Source organism: Euprymna scolopes, chromosome 22 (genome assembly GCF_053919585.1).
Source record: "Euprymna scolopes isolate OS-2025 chromosome 22, ASM5391958v1, whole genome shotgun sequence".
NCBI lineage: Eukaryota > Metazoa > Mollusca > Cephalopoda > Sepiida > Sepiolidae > Euprymna > Euprymna scolopes.
In genome coordinates this window covers 95931265-95956004 of record NC_136503.1, presented here as the reverse complement: position 1 = coordinate 95956004, position 24740 = coordinate 95931265, and the positions used below count along the sequence as shown (strand labels likewise).

Genomic DNA, 24740 nt, shown 5'->3' with positions numbered 1-24740 from the left:
TTCTGAGAATTAACATTGTGAGAAGAAACATTGTGTGAATAAACATTGTAAGAATAAACGTTGTGAGAATAAACATTGTGAGAATAAACATTGTGAGAAAAAAGTTGTCAGAATAAATGTTGTGAGAATAACCGTTGTGAGAATAAACTTTGTGGGAATAACCGTTGGTTAGAATAAAGGTTGTGAGAATAAAAATTGTGAGGATAAACGTTGTGAGAATACACATTGTAAGAATAAACATTGTGAGAATAAACGTCGTGAGAATAAACGTTGTGAGAATAAACGTTGTGAGAATAAACATTGTTAGAATAAACGTTGGGAGACCTAAGATTGTGAGAATAAACATTGTGAGAATAAACGCTGTGAGAATAAACATAGTGAGAATAAACATTGTGAGAATAAACGCTGTGAGAGTAAACATTGTGAGAATAAACGTTTTGAGAATAAGCGTTATGAGAAAACACATTGTGAGAATAAACATTGTGAGAATAAACATTGCGAGAATAAACTTTGTGAGAATAAACGTTGTGAGAATAAACATTGTGAGAATAAACATTGTGAGAATAAACGTTGTGAGAATACACGTTGTGAGAATAAACATTGTGAAAATAAACGTTGTGAGAATACACGTTGTGAGAATAAACATTGTGAGAATAAACATAGTGAGAATAAATTTTGTCCGATTAAACATAGTGAGAATAAACATTACAAGAATAAACGTTGTCAGAATAAACATTGTAAAATAAACATTGTAAGAATAAACGTTGTGAGAATAAACACAGCGAGAATAACCACTGTGATAATACACGTTGTGAGAATAAACGTGCTGACAATAAGCATTGTGAGAATAAACTTTGTGAGAATAAACCTTGTGAGAATAAGCATTGTGAGAATGAACATTGTGAGAATAAATATTGTGAGAATAAATGTTGTGAGAATAAGCGTTTTGAGAATAAACGTTGTGAGAATAAACGTTGTGAGAATAAACATTGTGAGATTAACCGTGGTGAGAATAGAGGTTGTGAGAATAAACCTTGTGAGAATAAACGTTGTGAGAATACACATTGTAAGAATAAACATTGTGAGAATTAACCTCGTGAGAATAAATATTGTGATAATACACGTTGTGAGAATAAACATTGTGAGAATAAAAATTGTGAGAAGAAACGTTGTGAGACCGAAGATTGTAGGAATAAACGTTGTGAGAAGTAAACGTTGTGAGAATAAACGTTGTCAGAATAAACGTTGTCAGAATAAACATTGTAAAATAAACATTGTAAGAATAAACGTTGTGAGACTAAACATAGCGAGAATAAACGCTGTGAGAATACACGTTGTGAGAATAAACGTGCTGAGAATACGCATTGTGAGAATAAACTTTGTGAGAATAAACGTTGTGAGAATAAACATTGTGAGAATAAACATTGTGAGAATGAACGTTGTGAGAATAAACATTGTGAGAATAAACATTGTGAGAATAAACATTGTGAGAATAAACGTTTTGTAGAATAAATGTTGTGAGAATAAACGTTGTGAGAATAAACGTTGTGAGAATAAACGATGTGAGAATAAACGTTGTGAGAATAAATATTGTGAGAATAAACGTTCTGAGAATAAACGTTGTGAGAATAAACATTGCGAGAATTAATATTGTGAGCATAATCATTTTGAGAATAAACTTTTTGAGAAAACATTTTGCAAGGATAAACATTGTGAGAATAAACATTGTACGAATAAACGTTGTGAGAATAAAAATTGTTAGAATAAACGTTGTGAGAATACACGTTGTGAGAATAAACGTTGTGAGAATAAACGTTTATAGAATAAATATTATGAGAATAAACGTTGTGAGAATAAACGTTGTAAGCATAAACATAGTTAAAATAAACACTGTGAGAATAAACATTTTACAATAAAACTCAAGATGAGAACAGTAGCCCGAAGAATTAAAAAGATACGATTATATTAAATATTTTTACCAAACATTGTGCATTAATTAAAAGAATTGATATCTTTTTTTTAAAAAAACGTTAGTTTTGCTATCGCACGACCGACTCTGCGCTAGTACTTATTTGCGGGCAATTTAGATTCGATGAAAAAAAAATACCAATATGATTTTAGTTCCGTCAGCTATAATCAAAAACCAAAACTAAAACGTGAAAATACATAGTTTCATGATTGAATCTATGTCTACAACGGAAGCAAAGTTTCCTGGAATTGAATGAATATTTCAAACTTCTAAATTTTTATTTGATGATCACCGAATATTTCACACTCCTAAATTTTATTGTCATCGAAATCGGTAAAACCTAGACCGCTCAATAAGAGCTATCCGGGTGCCGTACAGAGACGACTCCCCACGGACTTACTAACCTTTTCTGTACCACTAATCCTTGCTTGATATAAATGTTCTTATTCTCGCCAAGTAACCGTGTTCCTGCTTTCACCTTTTCCGACTCCACTACTAGATATTGGGTAATAGCCTAGACGTAATCAATTGTTATGTAGATATCTGTTATTGCAAATCTACGATACTTTGGTCCAGAGTGGACTTTCTGCAATCAAAAAAATATTTAGGAGATTGTATTTACTATTACATAGAAAAAAACACTTTGTTAGTTTCCTATAGATTCAAAAACGATTGAAAACTGTTATTATCACACAAACAGAAAGGCCCGACGTGTAAAATAAACCGTCAGTTCTTTGATATGACTGAGGTACAGTCGAAATGAATATTTCTGTTTAGAGCACAAATGAAGTATTATGCCTGAATTTTGTAGTTTAAAGCCGTTATATATATATATATATATATATATATATATATATATATATATATATATATATATATATATATATATATATATATATATATATATAAACATGAATGTCTGTGTGTGTGTGGGGGGGTCTGGTCACTAATAGGCTCCTATATGGTTGACTATTTTAAAAAACTGATTACATATAATGATAGAAGATGTATCAAGACACAGGAATTGGTATGTTTAATCCTGCAGAACGGTGGTTCATTTAAATTGTGGGGTCTGCGTTCGCGCCCGATCCACAAAATATGGAAATAAAAATTAAAAAATTAAAAAAAACGTTTACAGGTGTTTTTTTATATATAGATGTACATAAGAATACTTTGATAAGTATGTTTTAACTTAAATAGGGATGGTATAATATAATTGTGGGGTCTGCGTTCGCGCCTGGCCTCCATAGAATGAAAATAGGCACAAACTTTAATAAAGACTTTTCATATCTATCTGCGTAAGTATACTTTGATAATTATGTTTCAGTTTGAAGAAATATGGTATAAAAAAAAAATTATGGGGTGTTCATTCGCGCCCGATCTCCATAGAATGGAAATATGTCACAAAGGTTAACAAGGTTTTTTTAATATAGATCCACAGAATATTGTGATACGTGTTTCAGTGTGAACAGGTATACTATAATAAATTATGGGGTTTATCTATTTTATTTTTACTTCCATCATATTTTGCTTTGGTTTGGATACCCCCAAATTCGAAGCTATCTCTTTACAACCCTTTCTTTTCATAACCTATCATACTTTAATAAATCAAGGTCCATTTTCTGTAGGCTGTTTTTGAACCCTGTCAACGACGGGTACTTTTGCTAGTATATATATATATATATATATATATATATATATATATATATATATATATATATATATATATATATATATATGTATATATACAGGGTGGGCCATACGTACAGTTACAAAATTAAACTCAGATTTATCCCAACAAAATAATTTATTACAAAACCTAATTACATACAATGATTAGCAAATTCTAGAGAAAAGTATTATTCGAAATGTTTCCCTCAAGTCTTCAATGTACTACTAAGTATGCTCTGCAATTTCCCTATAGCAGCGCGCACAATATCCAAAAATAGTTTTTCAAACAACTAATGAATTCTATTTTGCGAGGTTGGTTGTTTTTGTTTTACGGCATATCAACCCTTTTCAGGTTATTTAATGCGGGATCCAGCGATTTTGAAGTACAATTTTTTAAAAGAGTATATTTGTTTGGTTTAAGTCGGTTTCAATTACACCCGTAGTTTAGACGCTAACATGTACTACCAGTGTGGGCCAGAGTGGACCTGAAAACAATGCAATTAAAGAGTGGCGCCACTCTCCCCAAAGCCCGCAAGCTGGGGCCTCACCAGCGGATATAATTTAAGGTCATATCACGGACCTCTATCTTAAAAGCTTCAATTATTTAGAGGAGCAGAATAGACTTCACTGTCCACTATTGGCTACAAAAAATTATCAAAGGCATTACACCAACGAATGATCAAGGAAATCTATTTTTTATTAATTTATTTATTTATTTTTACACGGTGGCCACCACTTATCAAGGCCCGGAAGTCACTCAGGGATAAGGATTATTGCAAGTACAGTACATTAGTGTGGAGATTTAATGAAGTGTTTACTTAAGAGGGCGGTTTATTAGGAATTTGCTAACATTGGACTTAAAGACATCCAAGTTGTAGTCACGTGGGAAGCAGGCAGACGGAACAGAGTTCAACAGGCGTGCAGTTCTAAGAAAGAAGCTTTGTTCATGGAATCTACGTTTTGATTTAGGCACAGATAAAGAGTGGGGGAAATTTTTTACAGTGGATTCAGCTAGACGGGTGTTTTTCGTGAAGGATTTGCGAGGGGGACAAGAGATTGGAGTTCAGACGAGCACCTGCCATGGAAATAACGATAAAACAAGGATATGCTTCTTTTTGTTATATGAGTAGTGTAGTTTGTCGCACCATCTTTTTGGAGAGTCAAACTTTATAACCGTACACAGAATTATACAATGGAGTCAGTGTATCTTCAAACATGTCCTCAATGTGACGTTATTTGTTAATCTTGTACGTTTTGAGAGAGAAAAACAAGTTAGGTTTTCCCTTTTTACGAAATGGTTGGCGAAATTATCACTAGTTCCGGTTCTTGCATTAGCAGGCATTGCTTCACAATTTCTAGCAAAGACTTTATCATTTTGATGACTGTGGGTCTGTTGAAGTGAGAATAAACTCGTCATCCGTGAAGATGCTGGTATCGAGCGTTCTCTATTAGATACAGCTTAATAAGAGTCGACTTCTGATGAGTATCTTTGACATTGTGGGTGTAGAGAGAAGCTCTCGCTTTTCGAGCTTATAGGATGACATCTGTAGGTCACTTTGACATTCTGCGCATACTTCTTAATGACGTTTTTACTTCATTTTTTTTATTTGTATCGTTGATGTTCTTGGATTTCGCTTGTTTGTTTCCCTTACATTGTTTTATGAGTTTAAGTGTTTCTGAGGTGAGGGGGGGGCGGACCTTATTGTTGTCTATGTGTGATCGATGAGATTTCCATGTAACGATAAATCGTCCATTTTATTAACATTCTGTACGTTTTTATGTTTTTCGCTAACTTAAATATTTCTGTTAACGCAAGCTTCCCTTGTCCTTTATACTGTATTATCTTTTTCAACTCAACAGACACTGTTACAAATTGGTATCTCCTGCTTTTGAACAATAAGGATTCATATATTACATTATACTATCTATATATCTATAAAAGAGAAAGTGTCTGTCTGTGTACATTTCCCTATGCAATAACTCTGTCAATTTTCAGTCTACAGACTAGAAATTTTATATACAGGTATTGGGATTTGGGAAAATCTTTGTAATCCGTTTTCGACCAGAAAATTGGCTGTTAAGGATTTTGACATTTGAGAACTCTACCAAACTCCTTCGCCAATATTGAGTATAAACACTTTAAATTTTAAATGTAGGTTCCTTGGACATGGATCTAACTTAATAACTTGATGTGAGTCCAAAAGAATAAATGTTAACGGGTCATAATAGGGTCAAAGTTAAAGAAAAATGACCTCTGCGATCTCTACAAAATTACTCAGACAAATTCCGGTCAAACATTTGAAATTTAACATAAAGGGTATTGAGAGATAGGTCAAGCTTTTTAATCGGTCAGTATCGAATATTTAAACTACCAATATATAAATTTATGTATGTATGTATGTATGTTTGCATATCTGTCTAAAACTCTCGACAGAGGAGACGGATTTTCACAAGATAGGTATCGTTTTGAAGCTCGACCCTTCAGACGACAAATACCGAAAAATTGGCTAAAGAATAATTTTTTTCATCCTCAAATGGACACTACAGGGAGGGGTCGCTTTTTCGCCGATATTTTCGAAAGTTATCCCCTCTTTTCGATTGTCTGGCCTTAATTTTAACCTACGTCACTGCCTGTTTGACCGTGGCCGTAACAGCAAAGACGGCAGCTTCTCCCCGTTCTTTTCCTCCTTCGCAGTACGGGTTCGAGCCTGCCTTCCTACTACCACTTAATGTTATTTTTTTTTTTTGCTCAACAAACACCTCAAAACACCTGGGCAACGCCGGGAACCCATTCTAGTAATGACCATAAAATAGTAAATTTATTTTAATACTAGCAGGTTATTTCGCCTTTGCCCGGGCCCTATGTACTATTCATAACTTGCCCTACATGTGAATACACTTTATATAAGGGATCAAATGTTAAGAGAAACATTTTTCTGAGTAATGTCGTACAGACAGCATTTATTGCTTTCGTCTCAAATCAAAATACACGGTTTAACCCATATCCAAGTTACCTACATCTAAGATTTCTAGTCTTAAGATACAAAAGAAGCGGAGGAATTTGGTAGAATCTGCAAAGGTCAACTCTTTCAACTTAAACATTTGGCAGTCAAATTTTCGCTCAAAAACTGATTAAAATACTTGCCGCTTGTCTGAATACCCGTTGTTGTGGTGGCACCCACTCATTTACATATGTGGATAATATTACACATTAATAACAAGACACGGTTAGCCTGAGGGTGTGTTAACCAGAAGCCACCGAAGGCCAAGCTGAGAGCAGATATGTTCTCCAGCCAAGACTCTCTTACCTGACAACCATTATGTAAATATACTGTAAATATACTTTTCCTAATACCCTTCTTATTGATCTACCTTTGTTTGTTAAGTCTTCATTTGTATTGCCTTATACGTTATTTGCAAACATAACACCCGTTATGTAACAATTTCAAATGTTTAGACCCAAAATTAGCTGACTAGTTTGCTAGACACCAAAAAGATAATATCTTTTTATGTTTTACCCCTTTGAAGCTGAAAAGTTTGAACCAAAATGAATATAAAGCTTGCCTTCTCTCTGATTACACTAAATTTGAAATTTTTAGACCAAAAATTGACTGAGTACTTTGATAGAGACTTCAGAGGTTAAACTCTTTAAAAATTGTACCTCAATTTCACCTCATAAACATTGATTTTGGGGGGCTGAAATAAAATAAAAAGTTTGATCCATGTCATACTATTTTAAATTTCAAGTGTTTAGACCCAAAATATGCGGAGGAGTTTGCTAGAGTTTTCCATGATCACATCATTGGACTTTGACCCTCTCGACAGCCAAATTTCTGGCCTAAAACCGATTCAAACAATTTCCCAAAATCTTAATTCTTTTTCATGTCAAATATCGAGTCTCTAAACCGAAAATTGGCTATGTTATTTGGTGGGAAAATCTACACAGGCACACAAGCAGAAAAATTTTCACTTTTATAGATATATGGATTATCACAACATATAATTCCGAAATTTTAAAACAGGACTTATGCCCACCCTGTAAAATAATTTTATTAAATCAACAGTAAATGATCTATATTACAAATGTAGACTAAAATCAATTGTGAGCAAATGCACTGCGTGCAGACATATAAGGTTCTTCCAGGTGCACTGCGGTGGCCAAATATCAGAGTGGGTAATCAATATCTTTGATTAAAAATAGTGTGTGATGTCACCGATTTCGGTGTGAGTATGAAACGTTGCATATGATTATTTAATTCCGGACTACGTCGAGCCATCCTGCTAGTATTATTTGGAAATGTTAAGCGGCAGGGCCGCATATGATGATTAATTTAATAGATCCCAAACTATCAATCAAAATCTAGCCACTGTTGCATCGCAACCATCTTATGCCTACTTTACAAGAACTTTAATTAAATGTATTCCGACGAATTGTACTAACATATCATTCACCTCCAATCGGCTAGAAACTCCTGCCATTGCATATAGCACAGAGATTTATGAAAAAAAGTCACTATTTACGGACTGTAAAACAAACCTAATGCTAGATTTAGTTTATGACTAGGGATTAAGATTAATGCTAGATTTAGTTTATGACTGAGGTTAGGATTAATGCTAGATTTAGTTTATGACTGGGGTTAAGATTAATGCTAGATTTAGTTAATGACTGGGGTTAAGATTAATGCTAGATTTAGTTTATGACTAGGGATTAAGATTAATGCGAGATTTAGTTTATGACTGGGGTTAGGATTAATACTAGATTTAGTTTATGACTGGGGTTAAGATTAATGCTAGATTTAGTTTATGACTGGGGTTAAGATTAATGCTAGATTTAGTTTATGACTGGGGTTAAGATTAATGCTAGATTTAGTTTATGACTGGGGTTAAGATTAATGCTAGATTTAGTTTATGACTGGGGTTAAGATAAATGCTAGATTTAGTTTATTACTGGGGTTAAGATTAATGCTAGATTTAGTTTATGACTGGGGTTAAGATTAATGCTAGATTTAGTTTATTACTGGGGTTAAGATTAATGCTAGATTTAGTTTATGACTAGGGATTAAGATTAATGCTAAATTTAGTTTATGACTGGGGTTAAGATTAATGCTAGATTAAGTTTATGACTGGGGTTAAGATTAATGCTAGATTTAGTTTTTAACTCGGGTTAAGATTAATGCTAGATTTAGTTTATGACTGGGGTTAGGATTAATGCTAGATTTAGTTTATGACTGGGGTTAAGATAAATGTTAGATTTAGTTTATGATTGGGGTGAAGATTAATCCTAGATTTTGTTTATGACTGGGGTTAAGATTAATGCTAGATTTAGTTTATAACTGGGGTTAAGATTAATGCTAGATTTAGTTTACGACTGGGGTTAAGATTAATGCTAGATTTAGTTTATGACTCGGGTAAAGATTAATACTAGATTTAGTTTATGACTGGGGTTAAGATTAATACTAGATGTAGTTTATGACTTGGGTTTAGATTAATGCTAGATTTAGTTTATGACTGGTGTTAAGTTATGCTAGATTTAGTTTATGACTGGGGTTAAGATTAATGCTAGATTTAGTTTATGACTGGGGTTAAGATTAATGCTAGATTTAGTTTACGTCTGGGGTTAAGAATAATGCTAGATTTAATTTATGACTGGGGTTAAGATTATGCTAGATTTAGTTTACGTCTGGGGTTAAGAATAATGCTAGATTTAATTTATGACTGGGGTTAAGATTAATGCTAGATTTAGTTTATGACAGGGGTTAAGATTGATGCTAGATTTAATTTATGACTGGGGTTTAGATTAATGCTAGATTAGTTTATGACTGGGGTTAAGATAAATGTTAGATTTAGTTTATGACTGGGGTTAAGATAAATGTTAGATTTATTTTATGACTGGGGTTTAGATTAATACTAGATTTAGTTTATGACTGGGTTTAAGATAAATGCTAGATTTAGTTTATGACTGGGGTTAAGATTATACTAGATTTTGTTTATGACTGGGTTTAGATAATTGCTAGATTTAGTTTATGACTGGGTTTAAGATTAATGCTAGATTTAGTTTATGACTGGGGTTAAGATTCCGATTAGACTTAGTTTACAATAAATTTCACATAAATATTAATGTAATAGTTTGATTAGGTTAAAAAAACCAGAAAAAACAAATAGCCTGGTTCAAATTCTGCAGATGTACTGAATGTGTTTTACTCTCAAGTACGACATGTTGTTTGTTTTCAAAAAAATAAACCCACAAACAAGCGTCTGTATTATCTTTCCCTAAATCTTACCAGGACCACAACCCTCACCCATGAAAAAACAACTAAGCTATTTATTAAATCTTTAAAAAATTAAAAAATATATCACTAAAAATCTTAGTTTTAACTCGAACTCTTGAAGAACTTAATAAAAATTATTCATATTTTTTTATTAGATATACACAAAATAACATTTACTTGACATATGATTTCCTTTTAATCGAGGCTTAACACCATTCGAGGATGGTGGCTCGAATGAATAATGAAAAATAGAACGAGAATTAAAAATATCGGAAGTACAAGTTGCCTTCAATACATGTCCAAGCTTTTGTCGTATGGGCAATTATAGCGAGTGTACATATATGAGACGCTAATCTCCTGGTAATATGCTCTCGTTAAAATGTACTTTTACCGTTCCAACACTTTTGTAAGGTTCTATGGAAGTCCTCTTCTGTGCTCGTGTCAATGACCTTCGTCAAAGCCTGTTTCATCCCTCAATTGCCCGATAACGACAGTCTCTTAGGTTTTCTTGGACTTAGGGAGTAACCAAAACTCATGAAGTCAAAGAGAGCAAAGTCTTTGGGATTAGGAAATGTCCTGATGACCATCTTAGTTAAATAGTCTACGACAAAGATGGAACACTCCTGCGCCAACTTCACACAAATCTTCCTCATCTTCATGTTCTCGCGAATAATTGTGTTGAAAGTTCCCACACTGACGCCAAACTGCGTAGTTATTATTACTATAGATAAACGACGATTCTTATCCATAAAATTCTTTATTTGGCCAGTCAACTCTGGTACTCTGACTTCCTTACTCCTCCTACACCTTTTATTATCTCTTACAGACTCTCTGCCTTTCTTGAATCTTTTATGCCATTCATAGTTGATGCTGGATTCATGCAAGATGATCTAAAAGCAGTCTGAAGTAGTCCATACGTTTTTGTGAAATTTTTCCACGATTTTCCCCAGATTTTTCCAAGACATTGTTCCAAGATGTTTTCCAAGACATTTCCAAGAGTTTTCCAAGATTTACTCGCATACTGTTCTTCTAAAGTGTCCTTACGTCCATATTGCATTTTTTTAATTCACCAGCCTCCCTGCCTTTCTTGAATCTTTTATGCCATTCATAGTTGATGCTGGATTCATGCAAGATGATCTAAAAGCAGTCTGAAGTATTCCATACGTTTTTGTGACATTTTTCCACGATTTTTCCCAGATTTTTCCAAGACATTGTTCCAAGATGTTTTCCAAGATATTTCCAAGAGCTTTCCAAGACATTTCAAAGAGTTTTCCCAGATTTAATCGCATACTGTTCTTCTAAAGTGTCCTTACGTCCATATTGCATTTTTTTTAATTCACCAGCCGTGGCAATCAGGCTTTAGTAATCCAATTATTGCTTTGGATGCTAATTTGAATATGAAATCATAAAATCTGTGAAGCCTTTAAAAAAACAGTACAACTAGTGTATTGTATCCAGAGGAGATTACGTTGAAGAGGGCTAAAGTTTCATGTGTGTGTTATTTATAAATGTGTTTATACGAAATAAGCCTGGAAACATATTGAAGGATCCCCGTATTTATTCATGATGTTTGGATTTGTTTTATCAACCCTTTCCGGATTATTGAATTCTGCATCAAGTAATTTTGTAAATTTTTTTATATCTCAGATATTTAATCTTGATGTTTGGTCTACTTATGTATGTTACGAGATATAATCATTTTTTAGGTTATTTAATGTCGAATCCCGTAATTTAAGGAAAAAAGGTTTATATGCAAACAAAGACAATTAACTTTTATAAACAACTTTTAGATTGATTGTTTGGTTGTTTTTGTTTTACGGAATATCAATCCTTTTTCAGGTTATTTAATGCCGAAACCAGTGATTTTGAAGAAAATTTTTTAATAGTGTTGTGGTGGCACCCACTCATTTACATATGTGGATAATATTACACATAAATAACAAGACTCGGTTAGTCTGAGTGTGTGTTAACCAGAAGCCACCGACGGCCGAGCTGAGAGCAGATATGTTCTCCAGCCAGGACTCTCTTACCTGACAACCATTATGTAAATATACTGTAAATATACTTTTCCTAATATACTTCTTATTGATCTACCTTTGTTTGTCGAGTTTTCATTTGTATTGCCTTATACGTTATTTGCAAACAACGAATAGAATATATATTCTTTTCAAGTCGGTTTCTATTTAACCCATAGCCAGGACCCTAACAGATACTATAACTCTGGGTCAGAGTGGACCTGAGAGCAATGGCAATTAAAGGTTGGCTTCAGATTCCCCAAAGCTTGCAAGCTGGGGCATCACCATAGGATATAGCTTAAGGTCATAGCATGGTTCAAAGAACTTTTAAATAATTATTATATATTTAATTGAGCGGAGAAGTATTCCCGACCTCTGAAACGCACGGCTCTTAAACTATTGATTCAGACTTTTTCGATATATCAGCTAATAAATTCTCCCTTATTTTTACAAGAACTGTAAAAATATTCACAGACGTTTTATATTTTCCTATTCCTGCAAACCTCCATTTAATTCTTCATTATTTACCATGGTTTCCGGTTTTTTTTCTTTTTTTGTTGTAAAGTAATATTGTTATTTAATTGGAATTCATTATTGAGATTAGTATTATTTATTAATTTATTTATTGCGGACTGTTATCTTCGTTTTTATTAGTTATCGTTTTATGACGTTTCGGCCAACTATTCCTCTGGCCTTTGTCAGGTGGTAACCGCGACGGGATAGGAACCCTGGATCTCTTAAATGCATCTCAGCAATTTCTTGCGATCCCTATTTGTTGGTTGACCCATTATTTCTGCACTGAGTGAATTTTTGTCGGCTCTTTTGGGCAATTTCTGTTGTAGACTTTTGTTTCTATCTCATTAGTAAGACAGTCTTGTGTAAAATGTTTGGCCAGTTTCGGGATCGAGGTAGTTCTGCTGACTCCCTTTTTCTGGTGTTCATATACAATTTTAAGGTTTAGGTTCTGTGAGTAAATCAGATATTGCCCAGTGCTCACAATAGTGGGTCGGTGTTGATGGTCGATCTATATCGTGTTTTAAAATTTTTCTTTCTTTGAAGATTGTAATGCTAGGTTTGACGCAGCCAAATCAGCTGCCAACATTCCCCTATTTTTTATGGAAACCACCCGAGTGCTCTTTTTAGTATCCTCGTTGTTCCCATGTGTAATTATCTGGATCTTTTTTTGCACCAGGAATATTAGTTAGGTAGTGAGTAGTCTTCTAATTGACAGAGGGAACCCATCTTTGCAGCAGCCTTCGCAATATCCTCAATGTAATATTTGTATAGATTTGTTCCTCTAAACAACTAATCGGGTGATTGTAAAAATATCAGGCAAGTTTGAGTAGGATTGAAACCGCTATCTTAAGACAATTCTCAAACCGTAAAGATTCAACATCTCTATCCACTGCGCCACAGGCCCCAAAGAGCGATCAAGTTTGGATTTTTTGTTCCTATAAATCAACGTTTATTCATGATCTGATCTTCCATGGTCGGGTCTGTATCGAATTGTTTCTTTATTATTTAATTGGAATTCATTATTGAGATGAGTTTTATTTATATTAATTTATTTATTGCGGACTTTTATACTCATTTTTTAGTTGTTGTTTAACGGCGTTTCGGCCGACTATTCCTATAGCCTTCGTCAGGTGGTTACCGAAACGACGTGAAACAGCAACTAAAAAAGAGGAGGATAATCGTCCGCAATACATAAATTAGTATTATTGCTTTTTTTTATTGTTATTTTAGATTTACGGGTCTAAGTTAGTTTTAAAAAAGTAAAAATAAAAAAATACAAAAGAAACTGGCATCTAGTGAATTGGAGTATATAAAAAATAGTATCTCATTTTTGGTAATAGACATTTACAGTAATCTATATGACTACAAAAGTGAAAATATTCTTTTCTATTTAACTTCAGTAAGGTATGTGGGTGTTTCTCTGTGTCAGTGTGCATTTCCCTACCAAGTAACTCTGTCAATTTTCGGTCTAGAAACTCGAGATTTGATATAAGGGGTAATCAAACTTGGAAAAAAAGCTTTTTAATTAGTTTTCAGCCAGAAATTTGGCCGGCAAGAGACCAAAATTCAACGATTTGACGTTTGAAAACTCTACCAAACTCCTCCGTTAATTTGAGGTCTAAAAACTTGAAATTTTAGATGTAGGTAACTTGGACATGAGTAAAACGTGGCATTTTGATTTGAGACACAAACAATTAAAGTTAAAGGGTAAAATTGAGGTCAAAGTTTTAAATAATTTCACATCTGGGATCTCTACCAAATTACTCAGCCAATTTCTTGTCTAAACCTTTGCAATTTTACATAAAAATTATTCAGACATAGGTTAAGTTTTTTAAACGGTTTGGGTTGGAAATTCGAGCTGCCAAGGGGTCAATGTTCAAACGATTTAACCTTTACGGTGTCTAGCAAACTACTCAGCCAATTTTGGGTCTAAACATTCGAAAAATATATATAACGGGTATTCAGACATGCGGCAAGCATTTTGATCAGTTTTGGGGCAATAAATTAGCTGCCAAAAGGTCAAAGTGTAAAGAGTTGACATTTACAGATTCTATCAAATTCCCCCGCTAATTTTTGGTCTAAACACTTGAAATTTTAGATGTAGGTAACTTGGACATGGGTAGAACTTTATTATTTTGATTTTAGACGAAAATAATAAATATTAGGGGGTCAAAATCGGGGTCAAATTAAAAAAAAAATGATTTCTTCAATCTCTGCGAAATTATTCAAACACATTTTATTCTAAACATAAGATGTTCTGAATATGACCTTAAACTATATCCGATGATGACGCCCTAACTTGCGGGATTTGGGGGTGTATGGAGCCACCGTTTAATTACCATTACTTCCAGGTCCACTCAGACCGGGAGTGTTAGTAGCTGTTAGGGTTTTAATTATGGGTTTAATAAAAACCGACTTAAATATATATATATATATATATATATATATGATAAGTAGTTAAATGGATTAATCCAAATCTTATAAATACAAGAATGATAAATTAAAAAATTAAAAAATGTATCCATTTTAAATGTGGAAATTGATGAATCGCACAGGTAAGAAATTCATTTTTATACTATGAAAAGGTTAGTAATTACAATTAAGAATAGGAAATTGGGGAAAAAAAAAAAAAAAATTTTTGTAACTTGTCTTCTTCCTAAGATTAAGGGTCGTGGTGTTTGATCAACACTGCTGGGGAGCCATGATGTAATACACTGTTTTGTTTTTAAATCCCCGAAACAGTGTTTCATGGTAAACAACTGATGATCCCTTAAAAAATATAAAAATTGGTATTATAGTAAATTTGAGAGTTGATGCAGTGATTGCAGGTGATTAAATGACTTACTGACTAGATGTTTTTTTTTTTTTGATGAATGATAAAAAATATTTTTTTGTGTGGTTTCAAATGTTAAAAACTTCAAAGACTATATATATATATATATATATATATATATATATATATATATATATATTCTATTAAAAAATTCTTTCGAAGCACTGGATTCTGCCTTAAATAACCTACAAAGGGCTAATATGCCGTAAAACAATGAACCATAGTACTAAACATTTGAAACCTTACATAAAGTGTATTCACACGTAGGCCAAGTTATTAACAGTATATAGGGCCCGGCCAACGCCGGGTTGAACTGCTAGTTGTATTATATAAGCGATTATAGATTGTGTATTCATTTTGGTTTCATGGCTGACTCAACAGAAGATCGAACATTTTAATCTTTATACAACATGGTGTCAGCGCAAGTTTGGCTTCTGCTTTTTAATATGCATAGCTGGCGGCGAAATTTCCGGTTTTTATGCACTTCTAATAATTTACTATAATTAGTTTGGTTCTACTTGAATGAGCTCCGACATCTAGAATTGCAAAATTCTGTTAATAGAAAACAGATTTTAGGAATGTTCACGTTAGTCCGCGAATATTGGTAACAATTCCAATTATAGTAGAGGTCTTTCAGTTCGGCTAAACAGATTTAAATTCATTTCTCATCACAGACTCGACGTGCTGACCTAGCAAAACCAAATTGAGTCTTGCGTAGCCAGACAAATCGATTTTCATTGAGTCATTACAAGTTTTGTATCAAACAAAACTATAAAAACAATTATTAAAGCAAAATAGTTTAATTACTTTTTAAGGAGATTTAGATTGATAAGATTTAGTATTGTTTTAGGAAATATGTAAATTGAATAACGGGGGAACCCGGCGTTGCTCGGGACCGTATAAACAATGAGAAAATTGAATTTGATTTTGAATATATTTGTTATTCTTAGGAAAGAGGAAGTTTTAATGTCTATGTATCATTTGCTATTTCGAGCAAAAGAGTATTTTACCTACCTAAAACGGGTATTACACGTATTAAATTATTGTATCTGCCCTGGGGTAGGTAATTTACAGCATGTATATGAAATAATTTTACATTTGTAATCGCGGGTAATATACAACACATGCAAAATATAAGTTTACCTATACTAAGCCAAGTAATTTAAATACATATATGAAACAATTTCACATACTTTTTTTTTTTACCTCAAAACGGACATTACTCTCTCAAACCCAACCCCCAAAAGAAAACGCAAGAGCACGTTTAAAATTAACATAACCATGCTTCTTTCTGCCACCACTACAACCATTACATCATTTCCGGATGATAAGATAAAAAATTCAAAATAATATAGATTACCCCCTAAAGAAATTGGCTTAGAAAACTGTTAAATATATCTATCTATCGATATAATTATATTATAAAGAGTAAATTTTCAACAAAGCAAAATTTTTCAAGATAACAACGACTTTAGACGAGCAAATAATAATATAAAAATATACGATGAGAAATAACTGTTATAATATATAAAGAGAAAAATATGTGTGTGTGTTTGTATGTCTCGCAAAAAATTCTGCGAGGCACGTCAGAACGTGACGAAACCGGGGTCGTTTTAAACCTCGCGATATCGGACGATTATATTGAAAAATTGTCTAAAAACATTAATTCCTTCACCCTCAATTAGGAAATTTCCTGCAGGGTGAAAACGCATTTTTTCGCCGATATTTTCCGAGCCATCTTCTTTTTTCCATTAACTAGCCTTTATTTCAAAGTTCGTGACTTCCAGTTTTGCCATCGAGGCATCGGCTAAAACGTTACATTTTTATAACATTCGTTTTCTCCTTTGCCTTACTGGTTCGAGCCTGCCTACCTACTTTCACTTTTTTAACACCTCTCTCCACCCAAATTGTTTACTCTTGTTTTGATCCGCCAGCCACTACCACTCTTTTCGCGGTTCCTTACTACACAACCACAACACACCCGGGCCACGCCGAGTACCCCTCGCTTGTCTATAAAATAAAAGCGAAAATTGTGTATGTTTTTGTGTGTGTGCATATTTTTGTGTATGTCCGGCAAAGGCATTTTTGGGGTGCGTGCTGGTGGGGTCACTCATTCTTAAAACTTTTTATATAATATCTAGATTATAATATGTATGATTTACGAAACGAGCTCGCGTGTATCTAAAATTTGGACCCGTTTTACATACTATTTTCGCGATATTTTTTACACTCCACGTGTTTCTTTGGCTTTTCAATATAAAGCGAAAGAGAACCCGTAGCAAAACAAGCCTCTTCGCACTCGACAATGGACTCTAGAAAAGCAATGAAATTTGATAAATACGGGGGCAAACTCCTTATATCAGACAATTGCTATTTATATGGACGCTCCTCTTTATATGAGGAACTGTTTTTTCGCAACATCTTGGAGGGAAACGCAGAAACTGGCTTGCAGCCAAAGGTAATTTCATTTCCGTATGGCATGATGTTTGACCTTATTAAATTCACGCACCTGTAGTTTAACTTTCAAATCGTTAAATTAAAACGGGTTTCAATACCTCTCCCCTCGTGGCCGAGTGGGTAAGATATCAGGGAGGGTCCTCTTTCTTTTCTACCTTCGCGTCAAGGCTTCGGGATCGAGTCTACCTTCTCAGCAAAACTTTTTTTCTTTTACACCTCCAAAACATCCGGCTTACGCCAGGCACCCTCGTTATTCTTATATCTAAAAGATAAAATGTGTGTATGTGTGTGTGTTTGTATGTCTGCAAAAAAAACTTTTAACTAACACGTCGGAACGTGACAAAATCGGTATTGTTTTAGAACTCGGTCACTCTAACGACTAATATCCAAAAATAGGGCAAAACCACTTAACTTGGCCTTTTTTTACAAGGATGAGTGTTTTTTTTTTCATTGCCAAGACCCACGAACTGACGCACTCACGCTTTCAGGATTCCACCATACGGAAAAGAAAAAAACTCTTCATTGAAAATGATTGTACAGCATCAAAACATATTTGGTATACACAAATAATTTTGTTTATTAAAAACATGCATTTTTTGCCTTCATAACGTATCCAATAATATAGTACTTCCTCTGCACAATATTTAATTTATATGCAATGATACAAGTGCATGAAATAAAAATATTCAATTATTTCAAGTTGCGCGGCAAACTCAAAACACTTGCTGATGACAGTATATTTTTATTTAAAAAAAAAAAAACCGTTACGAAGACCAACAGACTGACACAGTCTCGTTCACATAATTCGACCATGCAGACACGAAAAAGATAAGAACATACTCTTCATCGATGTACATCATCAAAATATACCTTAAATAAAAAAAAATGTTTCTTTTTAAAAAATACGTTTTTTAACCGTTTTAAACGTATCCAGTTATATGTGTAATTATATTATATATATATTTGCGGATCGGAAAAATCGGATTGTTTGATAGAATCGCAATAATTTTCTTTTGTTTTATTTGATTCTGTTCAAAGAAAAAAATCTTCAATTGCTGGTTATAATGATAAAATAAACAACATTTATTGATTTTAAATCAATCAATAGATATTTGCTCACAACATAAATCTAGCATGCTTTGAATCGATCTGTTACGCTTACGATTTGAAAAATATTTTTTTCGAAATTAATAATGGAATTTGTCGCAGACATAACAAGTAAGACATTTTACCAATACAACTGAATAAATATATGTATATATAAAATATATGTATGTACTTATTGATTTGTAAATTGCCACTTGTTCTCGTCTTCTCTTACAAACTATATATATATATATATATATATATATATATATATACTTAATTTACTCACATAAAATTAATATACGAAAGTATAAATTTATGCGTAAACTTTAAGTATTTACTTAAAAATAGCTCAATACGTAGGTAGAGCTTGTAAGTAAGTTATAAAATATATATGGCGATTAAGCTACACTACACAAAGAGACAGATCAACCAGAGGTCAAATAGGCCTTTGACCGGTAAGTGCATGTTCATTGGCTGATAGGAAGGGCGCGGTGGATACTAGAAAGCTGATTGTCTAACTAAAATCTCAATAGAATGTGCGTATATAAAAACGACAGACAATCACAAAATTCGCGCATAAGCTTGAAAAGTCCTAGAATGGATGAAACGCGGAATATTCAATGTAGCTTAATCGCCATATATATTTTATAACTTACTATATATATATATATATATATATATATATATATATATATATATATAGTGAAAAAATATAAAAAATATTCCTATGTCATGGGGAGTTGAAACATAAAATAAACCAATTATATGGTTCCAACCGTTCTGTATTTATTCCAACATTTCCTCTAGATAATTAATTTTAGGAAAATCAAATACCAGTACAATATGTTACGTTTGTAATGTGGAATAGATGTCGTTGTTCAATTCTAGAACGAATACTGTCGATAGAATTAGAAGTGTGGCCGTCAGAGATTTGAAAAGATATGACACCCTTTTTGATTTTTTAAATGAATACATTCCTTTGAATCTAAATGTTGCATGTGTAATATAAATTAATTTCTTTTCATTATATGATGATAGATTATATATATACATATATATACATATATATAACATATATATATTTATACATATATATATATCTTTATATATATATATATATATATATAAGAGTAAATAGTTAATGAAACATGTTAAAACACTTTAAAAAAGAGTTCAAAACATTACATTTCAAAAGATACAACGCATATCTTATTTTTCTTTTATTAATATTATTTGAATTCTTTCCCCTTTTCCTTGTACATATTTGTGAATTATTCCACGGAGTTCGGTATTTTGGATTATTTTGGACCATCTTCCAATTACGCGATTTCCTTGGATTTTACTTGTGCGAATGGAAATTTAATTAACTTTCTTGGATTTACATTTGTGAATTTTACCGTCATTGTATACTTTACCTTTCATTCACGTGAAATCACCTTTTTCTTAACACTATTCCCTGTGCTTCCCTTTTTGTTATCAAGATCTTTGACTTATATGCAGTTTCATCAAATACTTTTGCATGCAAAATCCGATCCCGTATTTTGCTAATTCCTACGCTCTGATGAGAAGGAAAGTATTTCTTCGAAACTCTCGGGATTAAGGACTATCCACTTATTTAGTGTTTCCTTTTCAAATTAAATATTTTATTTTTAACTCTTTTTCAAAGTGTTTTTAAAATGTTTTATTAACTATTTGTTCTTATTATAAGCTCTATTTTGTTTTATCGAGCTTTTACATCCGGTTGAGATTACTTTATAAAGATTAACTCTTTAATATTTATATTATACTTTAGTTTTATCATCTTGGATCATTTTGGTAAGTTTAATTGTAATTTTTGATTCATATATATATATATATATATATATATATATATATATATATATATATATATATATATATATGATTGTTGAGCTGGATTAAATCCGACGATATGAAATAAAATGGAGGTGGAAGGACCTGGATACTCAACGTTTTGCCCGATTTATGCGGGCTTCTTCAAGAGGGATGGTCATTGACGAGAGAGTCCGAGGATTGGGGCTATATATAATGATGGGGGAGAGCAAAGTGTTTTCCTTATGTAAATTAGATATCATATATACGTATATATATATATATATATATATACATTTTATGAGAGAAAAAATAAATTAGAGTAAACTAGTGTAGTGGATTACGTCTAAAAATTAAAATATCGTAGGGATTAAAAAAATTGCGTCTGGAAATATAGCGGTGATAGATTAAATAAATAAAATGACACGAGATTACGAAAGAAATTTTTTTTTTTTTAAATTAAAGGAAAACACTTTGCTCTCCCCCATCATTATATATAGCCCCAATCCTCCGACTCTCTCGTCAATGACCTTCCCTCTTGAAGAAGCCCGCATAAATCGGGCGAAACGTTGAGTATCCAGGTCCTTCCACCTCCATTTTATTTCATATGTATATATATATATATATTATTTAAATAATCGTTCGGACAGGTTAATTTCGGCCACCGATTCCGTAGTCAAGGGGTAGGACTGCCGACTGTCATCACGACGGTTCTAGGTTCGATCCTCGGCTTGGGAGAGGTGTTAGTCTAGCGGCACTGATGAGTTGTGAAACAACGAAACAGGTCTGTATGTCGATGACTAAAATATATTTTATAAAGCTCCCCTCTTTGGTAGAGCACTCTCGTAAATTATCTTACTCGCTACTTAATTTAGCTGAAATAATGCGAAGCTCGCGATTTGTTTACAAACAAACGTTTGAGCCCTCTACGAGTAGCGGACGGATGTTTATTTAAATAATCGTTCGGACAGGTTAATTTCGGCCACCGATTCCGTAGTCAAGGGGTAGGACTGCCGACTGTCATCACGACGGTTCTAGGTTCGATCCTCGGCTTGGGAGAGGTGTTAGTCTAGCGGCACTGATGAGTTCTGAAACAACGAAACAGGTCTGTATGTCGATGACTAAAATATATTTTATAAAGCTCCCCTCTTTGGTAGAGCACTCTCGTAAATTATCTTACTCGCTACTTAATTTAGCTGAAATAATGCGAAGCTCGCGATTTGTTTACAAACAAACGTTTGAGCCCTCTACGAGTAGCGGACGGATGTTTATTTAAATAATCGTTCGGACAGGTTAATTTCGGCCACCGATTCCGTAGTCAAGGGGTAGGACTGCCGACTGTCATCACGACGGTTCTAGGTTCGATCCTCGGCTTGGGAGAGGTGTTAGTCTAGCGGCACTGATGAGTTCTGAAACAACGAAACAGGTCTGTATGTCGATGACTAAAATATATTTTATAAAGCTCCCCTCTTTGGTAGAGCACTCTCGTAAATTATCTTACTCGTTACTTAATTTAGCTGAAATAATGCGAAGCTCGCGATTTGTTTACAAACAAACGTTTGAGCCCTCTACGAGTAGCGGACGGATATTTATTTAAATAATCGTTCGGACAGGTTAATTTCGGCCACCGATTCCGTAGTCAAGGGGTAGGACTGCCGACTGTCATCACGACGGTTCTAGGTTCGATCCTCGGCTTGGGAGAGGTGTTAGTCTAGCGGCACTGATGAGTTGTGAAACAACGAAACAGGTCTGTATGTCGATGACTAAAATATATTTTATATATATATATATATATATATATATATATAGTAATTTATAAAATATATATGGCGATTAAGCTACACTGAATATTAGGCGTTTCATCCACTGTAGGATTCGTCAGACTTATGCGCGTAAGCCTGACGAATCCTACAGTGGATGAAACGCCGAATATTCAGTGTAGCTTAATCGCCATATATATTTTATGAATTACTAACTAGCTCTACCTACGTATTGAGCACTTTTGAAGTAAATACATAAGTTTACGCATAAATCTATACTTTCGTATATTAATTTTATGTGAGTAAATTAAGTAGTTTTATATATATATATATATTTATATATATATATATATATATATAAACACACATATTCATGTGTGTATATGTGTGTGTGTGTGTATACATATGTGCATAAAAATTTATACATGGATAGATATATTATTATTGGTATTATTTAATAAGTTAACCTGGGTCAGAAATAAGGTTCTGTTCCTTTAATATACGTTTGCTCTCTCTCTCTCTCTCTCTCTATATATATATATATATATATATATATATATATATATATATGTATATATGTATGTATACTGTGTGTGTGTGTCTGTGTCTGTGTGTGAGTACAATTTTTTAATTTATAGATTAAAAAAACGTTGAAAACCTCAACTTTCTGTAATAAAAAAAAATAATTCATCATGCTGTTACAGATGAAATAAATCTCTTTCCAATATCTTACAATAGCCAAACAGGTTTCAAACTAAATAAATAATTTTACTTACTTTTTATATCCACTAAGTATAAATCACCTGAAAAGAAAAATGAAAAATATTAGTTTTATGAGTAAAAGTTTGACACTTTATTATTTATTTGAGTAACTTTCACGCGAATAAAAGATATGTACTCTAATTATTAGTAAGAACTGATATATGTGTGTATGTATGTACGTATGTATGTATGTCAGGTCATGTCATATGCTACTGGTACCATGTAACCCAGTACTACCTGCCTCATGGTCGGGTCACCGGCGACTAAACTAGTTCCCCCACCAGACTTGTTTGGTGAGGAGGGCGGCTAGTCTCCCTGAAGGATTAAAAACAAGACCTTCCAAAGGGCGAATGAACTCTTTTCTGGGTCAACGGCCAACTAGCACCGTGTATATTTGTGTTTGTGTATATGTGTATTGGGGTGGAGAGGGCTCCCGTAAGCCGAGGTGAAGGCAACCTTTCTAGGAGAAGCAAATCTCTGATTTAAAAAAACCATAAAGCGGAAGACCAGTACCCGCATTAAGCTGGTCTGCGGTTTAATTTGCTGCTGGCTATCTTGCTCTTGCTTCTTGCTGGATCTCAACATTTTGAACCGAGAGAGAGACTTAGCTGTCGTACAAAGCTAAGACTCTGTAACATCATCTTTGTATAGATACTCCCTCAGGCATTTGGGCTCATGAATTTTAAATATCTGAGGGAGTGGCACTCGTCTGACAAGACGTCGCAATCATCATGTATGTATGTATGTACCTGTACATGCGCGTATATATGTATATGTCTATATATGCATATAGTTACATATTTACGTGTATAAATGTGTATAAGGTCTGATTAATAATTTGATTGAATAAAGTGAGAGGATGTAAAACATTAAAACATGTATATATATATATATATATATATATATATATATATATATATATATATATATATACTAGCAGGGGTGCCCGGCGTTGCTCGGGTGTTTGGAGGTGTATGCTGTGCAAAAAAAGCAAAAAAAATGGTTCATTTTTTAAAACTTTGACCCCTATTATAACCTCTTAAAATTTATAGTTTCGGGCTCAAATCACTTTATTAAGTTAGATCCAGGTTCAAGGAACCTATATCTAAAATTTCAAGTGTCTAGACCCAAAATTGTCGGAGGAGTTTGGTAGAGTTCTTAAAGGTCAGATCGTTGAAATTTGACCCCTTAACAGCCAAATTTCTGGCTGACACCCGTCACATCGATTTTCCCAAATCTCAGTACCCAGTATTTCAAATTTCGAGTCTATAGACTAAAAATTGACAGAGTTATTGCGTAGGGAAATGTACACAGACAGACACACAGACACGTTCACTTTTATATATATATATATATATATATATATATATATATATGTATATGTATATATATGCCTCTTAAAATGGCGATGTAAAACAATCGAAGTGAGAAATCCTTCATCGCGTAAGAAGATAAATGACATACTAAAACCAGTGTATGAATTACATATCTACTTATGTCTATTACAGTCTCACTCTATACATATATATATATATATATATATATATATATATATATAGTCATCGACTA

At 33.2% G+C, this 24740-nt stretch overlaps 1 protein-coding gene across 1 annotated transcript in view; it reads right to left on the bottom strand.

The window, feature by feature from the left end:
- LOC145243549 (type-1 angiotensin II receptor A-like) overlaps nt 1–24740 on the bottom strand; it is a 1077320-nt gene that overhangs the window by 762395 nt on the left and 290185 nt on the right. The window contains exon 2 of the mRNA XM_080106527.1: nt 23186–23212. The gene's annotated coding sequence lies outside the window, so the exon portion shown is untranslated. The remainder of the gene's footprint in view (nt 1–23185; nt 23213–24740) is intronic.